A 9,798-nucleotide genomic window follows, 5' to 3' on the forward strand; every position below is an offset into this window, starting at 1 on the left:
CTTCAACATAATTGATATAAGCGCACTCAACGCTTAATATAATATTCTTGTCACTAAAGAAGAAAGACAAGAGGCAGAGATTGAATCGCCGTAACTTCCTGATTTCCCTCGGCAAACAAATGGCCCAAATTGGAGAAGATTTTCCACAGAAGATAAGCAACACAGAAACTGATCAGCTCATGGAAAAAGCCATCGAAAAAGAAAGCTCGATGCGGGATCTACCATTCAAAACGGGATTGGAAGGCAAGAAACTTCTGTACCAAATGCAAGACAAATGTGTGTTCTGACCACAGCAGAGTTTTTTTTTTTTGTGAAAAATGTTTCGTACACTAACCATAACAAATGCAAAAGAAAAGGAAAAGGGATCGTAATTTTCAGTTTTTTGGAAGCAAATATTTGCTACTTGTAATCCAATGTTGTTATTACGTGTATGTAAAATGTTGACTGTTTCATTATGCCTAAAAATTAGAACTTCTATTTGAGCTCATATAAAGAAATAGTAATACTCCTAAGTTATCATATTTCTAGTCTACGGTATAACTACGATAACTATGAAGTGTATTTTGTTAATTCGTCAAAAATACATAGCAAAAATGACATTGTTTAGTATTTCGATGTTCATTATCACCCCCAAAATTAATTATATGGCTAGAGGGTCTCAATATATTACTGTGAGTCCATTGGACCCAACTGGTACACAACGGTATAAAAATATGTCTGGAGTTCCAGGGTTAAAGAAAGAGCGATGATTCTCAGAATTATTCGGAAGTTTCTAGTTTATAGATATAAAGATAGATAGATAGATAGGTAGATAGATATACAATAATTTAAAACAGTTATATCAAAGTTTGCAATTCAGAGCACAAAAAGAAGTATAGCTCTCGGAACACTGATTATAGCCAGATAATACCACTAGTAAACTCAACCACACTCAGTACCGTTAGTTGCTTGGTATTGTCTATGAGGCAAAGATCATCGTATCTCATTGCGTGTAGATTTTTGTATTTGTTTAACGCTAAAAATTGTTTGTCGCTAATCGAACCCAGTAACATATATATACCGACAGGACGTACGTTAGTCACAAGGTTACATGAGTGAAACACTAAATTATTCGATTGACACTTGCGGCCTTGTCAACACTAGAGAAAGGTACAAAGTGATTAAATAAATACGAAACATAGTTCATACAAAATATAGCGATGTATGAAGTCTCCTTTTCATACGATTTGGATAAAGGATACATCTGTAGAGAGAAACATAAATGATTTCTCTGGATAATTTGGATTAGTCCAGAATTCGAACAAAAATAATTTTGAAATTCGTTGTTAAGTCCAACATTTTTTCTTTCTTTCTTCGGATTCTCAATAAAGTTGACTACTGAAAAGCTGAGTTACAGATTTTATGTTAAAACATGTTCACTATACCATTGCCTTATTCACAGAACAATACATTAGTTATTAATGTATGTCTGAAATAATAGTGCTTCGTGCAGATACTTTATCCAATCGGAATTGCACAATAATAAAAAAAAATGTTGCAAGGTATAATGTTCTTATTTACAGAGAAAAAGAGTTGAAAGGACTTAACGCTAATAAACATTTTCTTTAAACAGACATACATTTATTCTAATTTATGGAAGAAAGAAATAATTTGTGGAGCAGTATATTTATTAAGGTTACATATTCGTACAAAAGAATGTAAATATAATCGGGTCTGTCTTCAGAAAGGACGTGCTTTTAGCCACAAATTTCACTGCTTCTTTTCGCTGTCTTTCATGCAGAATCCTGGTTTTGTTTTGATGCATGAAATACCTGAAACAAAAATCCAAAAAATATTTAAAATGTTACATTTTAAAATATTTAACATTTTTTTAAATTAAATGGACAAAATCTGTTCAGTCAGGTATGGACTTTTGGGTTTCTGGTAGAAAAACGATTAATTAAAAAAAAGTGTTTATTGATGCTGAACAACTCGAAATGTATTACTATGCAAAAGTAAGTGGGTACCCAATGGCGTTCGAGGTACTATGGGGTACCTAATGTCTGTATTTTTAGATATGTGGAAATATATGTCTCTAAAATGTAAAGAACTGATATCTGTTTAGTACAGAAAACCGCAACTCGGTAAGCCTTATGGATACCGAGGTATGGGAAAATAAAGAACAACACCATAGAAGTGTGAAGTTTGCGTACCAGATTGTGCAGTTTCGAAAACGTAATTACTGAGAGCTAACAACAACCTCAAAAGTAGTTTCAATTCAATACACTACACACACGTCCTTATGGAGGTTTTCGGGTACTATGGAATTCACAGACCTCCCATTTCTAAACATTCTAAAATATATCTTAATAAACTTATAAAGAACGTTACAGGTGTGTGTTTACCGAAACCGCAAGTCGGTACGTTTAACAGTTACCGAAATATGATGAAATAAATAGGAACATCATAGGTATGTGGGGCTTCCATACTTGACAGTACAGTTTAGAAAATTAATGAAAATATGACTAATGGCTATCAAGATATTGTCAAATAAAGGGAGGACCCACACAGTTATGGGGTTTTGGTGCTAGGTGGTAAAATTTCCGAAACCGGTCATGAAATCTGAATAAGCACCAGTAGCAATTTCATCCTAAAGTAACTGGGTATTTCCATGGGGTTTTAGAACATCATGGGTCTAAAAAGATTAAGTTTTAAAAGCTTTGGAAAATATAATTTGACATTTGTAAAGAGTATTAGAAAAGAGAATAGAGTTACCCAAAACTTCCAGCCAGTACATCTTACAGCTAGAGAGACACCGTGAAATAAAAGAGTATTAGATCTTGAAATTTCATAAAACAACTTTTGATCTTAATAAAAGTTAAATAAGATGGTACTTATATGGGTGAAGTGAGTACCTCACACTCGTCAGGGCAATTCCGATCGAAAGATTAATTCAGCTCGAAGTTTTCTTCGGGTAAATCCAAGCGTGATAATTCCTAGCGTACAAAAAGAATGAAAATTCTTTGTCAATATCTAATATAGCAACCGAGATATAAGGAATTATGTATTTTATGACGTCGTAAAAATGGAGACCCACATGGATTTGTACTGTTGAGTCTTTGCTGTAAGAAGAAATTTCAGAAAATTACCGTATATACCTTAATAGACAATTAAATGGGTGCAGGCACGGTGGCTTAGTGGTAGAGTGCGTACCTTTGGTGTATTGGGTCCCTGGTTCGATCCGCGGCCAAGTCAGTTTGTAGTCGACATCGTATTCGTGGGTATTCTCGGGGTACTCCCGTTTCCTCCCACCTTTGCACTCCATCAATTCTATCATCAACATTCATTTGCCTTAATTTCATTTTAAAATTAAATGGGCAGTTAAGTGTGATCGTATCTCTGTGGATTAAGAGAATACTCCAGTGTAGTTTCTGCAAAACATACTAGGTAAACACCCCACCACGAAGTTACTGTGTCCTCACTGATTTAATTGTCTATTAAGGTATATACAGTAGGTTTTTGAATTTCTTTCTTATAGCAAAGACCCAGAAGTACAAATCCTAAAAGATCTCTATTTTTACGTCATAAAACATATGACTCGTTATATTTTGGTTACTATATTAGATATTCACAGGGAATTTTCACTCTCTTACACAGCTCGATGAACCTTTGGAACTGCCTGAAGAAAACCTAGAACTAATCTTTCCATCGAAATTGTACTGAGGTACTCACTTAACCCATAGAAATACCATCTTATTTAATTTTGTTGGGACCAATAATTTTTCCGAAGTTTCAACATCTCATACTCTTTTATTTTACGGTGTTTCTCTATATGTTAGATGTACTGGCTGGAAGTTTTAGCTAAACATATTTATACTTACATATTTCTAATACTCTTTACAAATGTCAAGTTATATTTTCAAAAGCTTTTAAAATTTAATCTTAGTAGACTGTAAGATGTTCTAACACCCCATGGAAATATCTAATTACTTGAAGATGGAATTGCTACTGGTGCTTATTAACTTTCCATGACCGGTTTCGGAAATTTTATCATCTAACACGAAAATCCCATACTTGTATTGGCCCTTCCTTTATTTGACATTATCTTGAAAGCCTTAGTCATATTTTAATTCATTTTCCAAATTGTACCTTCAAGTATGCAAGCCCCAAGCCCCACATACATATCGTGTCGCTCTTTATTTTCCCATATCTCGGTATCCGTAAGGCTTACCGAGTTGCAGTTTTCAGTAAACAAATATCAGTTCTTTACATTTTAGACACATGCATTTCCATATATCTAAAATGCAGAAATTAGGTACCGCATTGGAACCCCATTGGAGTACCCACTTACTTTTGCATAGCAGGGTAAAAACGCCAGTGGTTCTCACTTTAAGGTTGAAAACATACTATTTTGTCTCTTCTCTGAGCATCGTGAATCTGTCGGAGCTGTACCATAGTTGGAAAGACTCACTGATCTTTCCTATAATGAGCATGTAGTCAGAATTCAAAAAGGAGTAGCCGTTGAAGGAAAAACAATATTTTAAAATCCTTGCACCAGTAGTCGTCAGCTTAAAATCAAAATGTTCCAGTAGTAGTCAGAATTTTCTACCAGTGTTCGTCACTGAAATAACTTGACATAATTTATTCAGAAACGCACTGTTTATCAGTTTAAAATTAAGAATAGAGTATAAAGTACTAATGTTAATAACTGTGCATCACTTTTGGCACTCAAGAAAAAAAATAAAAATGTTTTTACATACTTTTTTAAAGCAATTTCAGTAAGAAAAATGTTAACTGAATTCAAAAGTTAACTGTATATTATTTTAACGTTAAGAGTACAATATTAAATACTATGTTAAATAACTATAGTGACTTTAAGCACTCAAGAATGAAAATAAACATGTTTGTACATACATTTTTAAAACAATTTGAGAAACAAAATAAGTTAACCGAATTCAAAACTTAATTATACATCACCTTAAGATTAAGAATGGACTATAAAATACTGAGGTTAATAATAATGCATTACTGAAGAATGAAAACAAAAATGTTTTTAACTACCTATATTGTATTTACATGTTGTTATTTCTCATTAACATGCTTTTTGATAACGCACGATATGGGCTAGGGGTGCGCACGAGAAATGATTTGAGACTGTCACCTCTCGCAAAGATGTCGCGAAAGTTGTCTCCTCTCGAAATCTGTATCTGTTTCTATTGGAAGAGCTATGTCTCGTCTCGAATTTCGTAACAAAAATTCTGTCTAGTCTCGTGCCGTGCGCAACCCTAATCAGGCCATAGACAAAAACTTAATTTCGGAGGGGTTTCGATAGGGCTTTGTGATATCCAAATTTTGAAATAGATAATCGATATTGAAATACTATTGAAACTTGTTGGAAATATCAAAAATACAGGAATATCAAAAATCGAAAATATAGAAATTGATAAAGATCAAAAACATCGATATATCCGTCAAAAAATTCGATATCGATAGTTTGATATTTGAAAATATTAATCGTTCGATCGAAATATCGCACATCCCTTGGCTCCAACTGTTACCACCTTAAAAAAGAATTTGAAAATTGCTAACTACCTAGGTAATCTGTAAGTACCTTAAGACGGGGTTACTTTGCACTTCAGGGTTAACTTCGCACAAAATACGAAAAAAGTTACACAGTCTTCCGTCGGTAAACCCATGAACTGTAAAGAGAAAGTTTCAACTGCCACCGTAAGATAGAACATCTAACTGGATTTTGGCTATAATGTTGGCGGTTAACATCAGTTCTAATCACCTGAAGGGTTTGTTGTTGTAGAGGTATGGAAAGCACTCACTGTAAATGCAGACAAAATTTGGAAGATATCACCTACAAGAATTTCCGTCAAAGTTAAGTCGGTTTCGTAGAATTCTACTGTGTATGATGGGACTTCCAAGCAATAGTTGAAACTGAAGGGTGAAACATTGTAAAGTCATAGAAAAAATAACACTGGGAGAAGGCTGTTTTGAGCCTCAAATCGTGGTTACTTTGCGAGGGGCCTACGTAACCCCTTAAATGGGAAATTCTTACTACTGGCACCTCTTCCCGTCTAACTTTAGGAAAATTTCCTCTTTAGGTAGATGTCGAAATGGATTTCTTGTTGGAAAATAAATTACGAACAGCGGCGGATTCAGAAGAATAGTTTGAGTGGGACTTCACACAGAAATACTTCGTTTATTTAGAAATCACTAGACCTTTTGAAGGGCTTGACGGGTATACGCATAGGAATGACTAAATTATATTTAAAAAAAAAGAAATCCTGCAATTTAAGTGGGCTTCAGCCTGAAAGCCCCAAATCCCGTAAATCTTCCACTGATTACGGTTGAGATGATATTCTTGGATATAAAGAGTAACCAAGGCAAATCTGTTCACGGAGATTTTTTCTGTTTTTCAGTTGCCATTTTTGTGGGTCATGCTAAACTATCAGAATGTGGCTCCTATTTCGGTACCAGAAAATACATAATTTTCTTTACAAATATCGATAATTCATACTAAGTACTGATACCGGTACCATAATTCCAACATCAATATTTGTAGACTGCATGCAGTTTTGTGTAAAAAGTGAAATGTATAAATACAGGAGGGAAAACATTGCAGACAAACATTATGTTAGTATGTTGAACATACTTTTTTGTATGTGGTGCAAAATATCTTCATCTATGAAGTTACTTTGCACCAAAGTTTATATGAAATGAAATCTTTGAGTTTTACGTTCCACGATTTTGCCGGTATGCTAAAGGAGACGGTGATGATGAGTAATGAATGAAATGGTGGAATGAAGAAAGTGGGAGGAAACGGGACAACCCCGAGAACACACGATATTTGTCCACCACAAAGTTCACTTGGCGGGGACTGGGATCGAACCCGGGACCCCAAGCACCAGAGGTGAACGCTCTACCACTGGGCCACCGCGGCCCCTCATATAGAGTACAAGTAACAATATGTTGTAAAAAAAAAAAGGGCCCGTCTGGAGGTCATGTAAGCTAAACACCAATACAATTGTTACAGATTTATTTACTAGCACTGTTTAATTATCTACGGTGCTGAACATCGCAACACCAATATCATTATGTCACATCCTTTCAAAACTATGCTAACTGCAAAGTAGACCTGCTTTGCTTCGTAATGTCCAAATAGTTGATTACTGTGCTCGAATGCAGGCAAGTAGCATACAAATTTATGATGTTGAAGGCATTATTTTTCACAGCTATGAAGAAAAGACATGAAAACGAAAAATAAAAATAAATCTTTGTTTTACGTCCTACGGTTATGCTGTGTATGCTGACAGTCACAAATGAGTATTGAAAATTGATGATCTTGGAATACGATTTGGTGGAATAATGAGGGGGGAAAATAGACATTGATTAAATATAAAATTGAAAAGAAATAAGGGCCTGACGCTCAAATATTTATCTATCTGGCAGCCATCTTGATCCCTCTAAAATATCATGAAGTACTTGATTGATTCTAAACCCAATAATAGTAATAGTAATTATAACAATAAACACAGAATATACCTAGATATAATTTACGCACCTTGAAGTCTAGAAATTAATAATTGCAATCCTCAGCATTCCAATAGAACTTTGGTTTCTCCAAATGAAGATTCGGACATCGGTTTTCTTCTCAAGCAATAATGGGGTACAATAATCAGTTGCAGTCCAAAGCCAAGTCACTAAGCATGAATATAAAAGATTTTGTGTTAAATATTTCAATGTAAATTTCATGAAATACAATTCATTAGTTAGTTACATACAAACTCTTACGCATGTAAGTCAGAATCTACTTGTAATAACTTGTAAATTTAAACAAAATTATACTACAGTTATCAAACATATATTCCATAAGATATATAGAGTGTCTCAAAAGTTCCCTGACATAAAGTAACTCGGTTATTATCAGAGTTACAACAAAATGTAATTGGGAAACCGTTTCCAAATATGATGTTTCCAATGTAAGTTGAAGGAATTTTCGAAATCGGATGAGTCGTTTGGCTGTACACTCTTTATGCGTCCAATGTTAAATTAAAATGCAACGTTGCCATTTACCTGGACCCACAACATAAGTGAATGAAGTTACTGTCTTTTACGTTAACATGTCGATGGCCCATTTCAAACAGTAACTTCATTCACATATGTTGTGGGTCCAGGTAAATGGTAACATTGCATTTTCATTCCACATTGGGCGCATAAAGAGTACATCCCAAACGGCTCCTCCGATTTAAAAAGTGTTCACTTTAGATTGAAAACAACATATTTAGAAATGTTTTTTTCCTCTTACATTTTGTTGTAACTCTGATAACAGAGTTACTCTGTGTCAGGGGACTTTCGAAACACCCTGTATACATCATACGAAGTTCCTTTCTAAATTCTACACGGGTGTGGTTTAATTGAATGTGAGATGGATGATACATTAGGCCGTTTGGGAATACTCACACAGATGGCCGCCATTTTGGATTAAATTTGTTTGTTATAAATTGGTGGGTAATGTGATATATATATATATATATATATATATATATATATATATATATATATATATATATATATGGCCACGGGCTAGAATTTTCTCAGTATGTCAAATATGCAATCAGATTCCATGGAGCTTAATTTGGTGAAAAGTTATTGCCAATTGAACGTTGTATTTACCTCTTTCTTCTAGATGTAGAACCATACCGTTAGAACGTGAGGAATGTATCGAAATATTCAAACTGTGGGGCGGGAGGAGTGCCTGTGCAGTGGTTACCGATTGCAAACAGAATCATCCACAATGTGACTGTGTTACATGTTGCACTGTCACAGTAATTAACTAAATTTGAGGAGACGGGCACATTCGTGGACATACGTCGTAGCGGACGATCGTAGACAGCTACAAATGAAGCAACGCCTACGGCAGTGCTGACTTCCTTCTCGATGTGGCCCCAAAGGAGCACACGTCATTTATTAATGCAATGTGGGTTGAGTCATAGGGTCTGCGCGTGTAGAAGTGCATCCGTACAAGGTGCAAATGAAGCAACATCTCCACGAGAACGATCTTGGTCGCCAAGTGCAGTTTTGTGACCGAGTTATCGAGTAATTATGGTTAAACTCTAACATTTTTATGCAAATACTCTTTTCAGATGAAGCTGACCTCTACGTAAATGGGAAGGTTAATAAGCAGAACATGCACAATTGGTCACCTGACAACCCCGCGTGCAAGACCCCTCCAACATGACCAGCGCAAAGAAAATTAATTATGGTGTTAGCAGATAAATGAGGAATACGTCTAATCAGTCACTTTTTCATTCCATAAAATTAACTGCGGAATAATACCTCACGCTCGTACAGGGATAGATATTGCGAGCTGCGATGCCCGAGGATGGTACATTCTCGCAGTTTTTTCAACACCATGGCGCTTTCTTCATTATGGATTCGTGGTGCGTCACTACTTGAACAATTCCCTAAAACATGGGTTGATCGACGAGAGGCAGTTGAATGGCTGCCCGATCACCGGACCTAACGCTGTTCAATTTCTAGCTTTGTGGACATGTTAAGCCTATGGTTTGTGCAGTAAATATTCATAATTTTTATCATCTAGAACAAAGTATCGCCATCGTCTGTGCACGAATTTGACCCTATATCCTACTTTGTGTCCACATTAATTGGTAGAAGCTTCTGCAAATGTTTATTGCTCAGTAGGAACATGTGGAACATATACTATAACCAGGGGTAAAAGTGGACTGAGGTGGGGACGGTCGGGGGATCACAGGTTCCTCAGCCTTCGAAAAACATGTACAGCGTCCTCCC

Source organism: Thermobia domestica, chromosome 15, assembly GCF_964235325.1.
Source record: "Thermobia domestica chromosome 15, izTheDome1.hap1.1, whole genome shotgun sequence".
Taxonomy (NCBI): Eukaryota; Metazoa; Arthropoda; class Insecta; order Zygentoma; family Lepismatidae; genus Thermobia; species Thermobia domestica.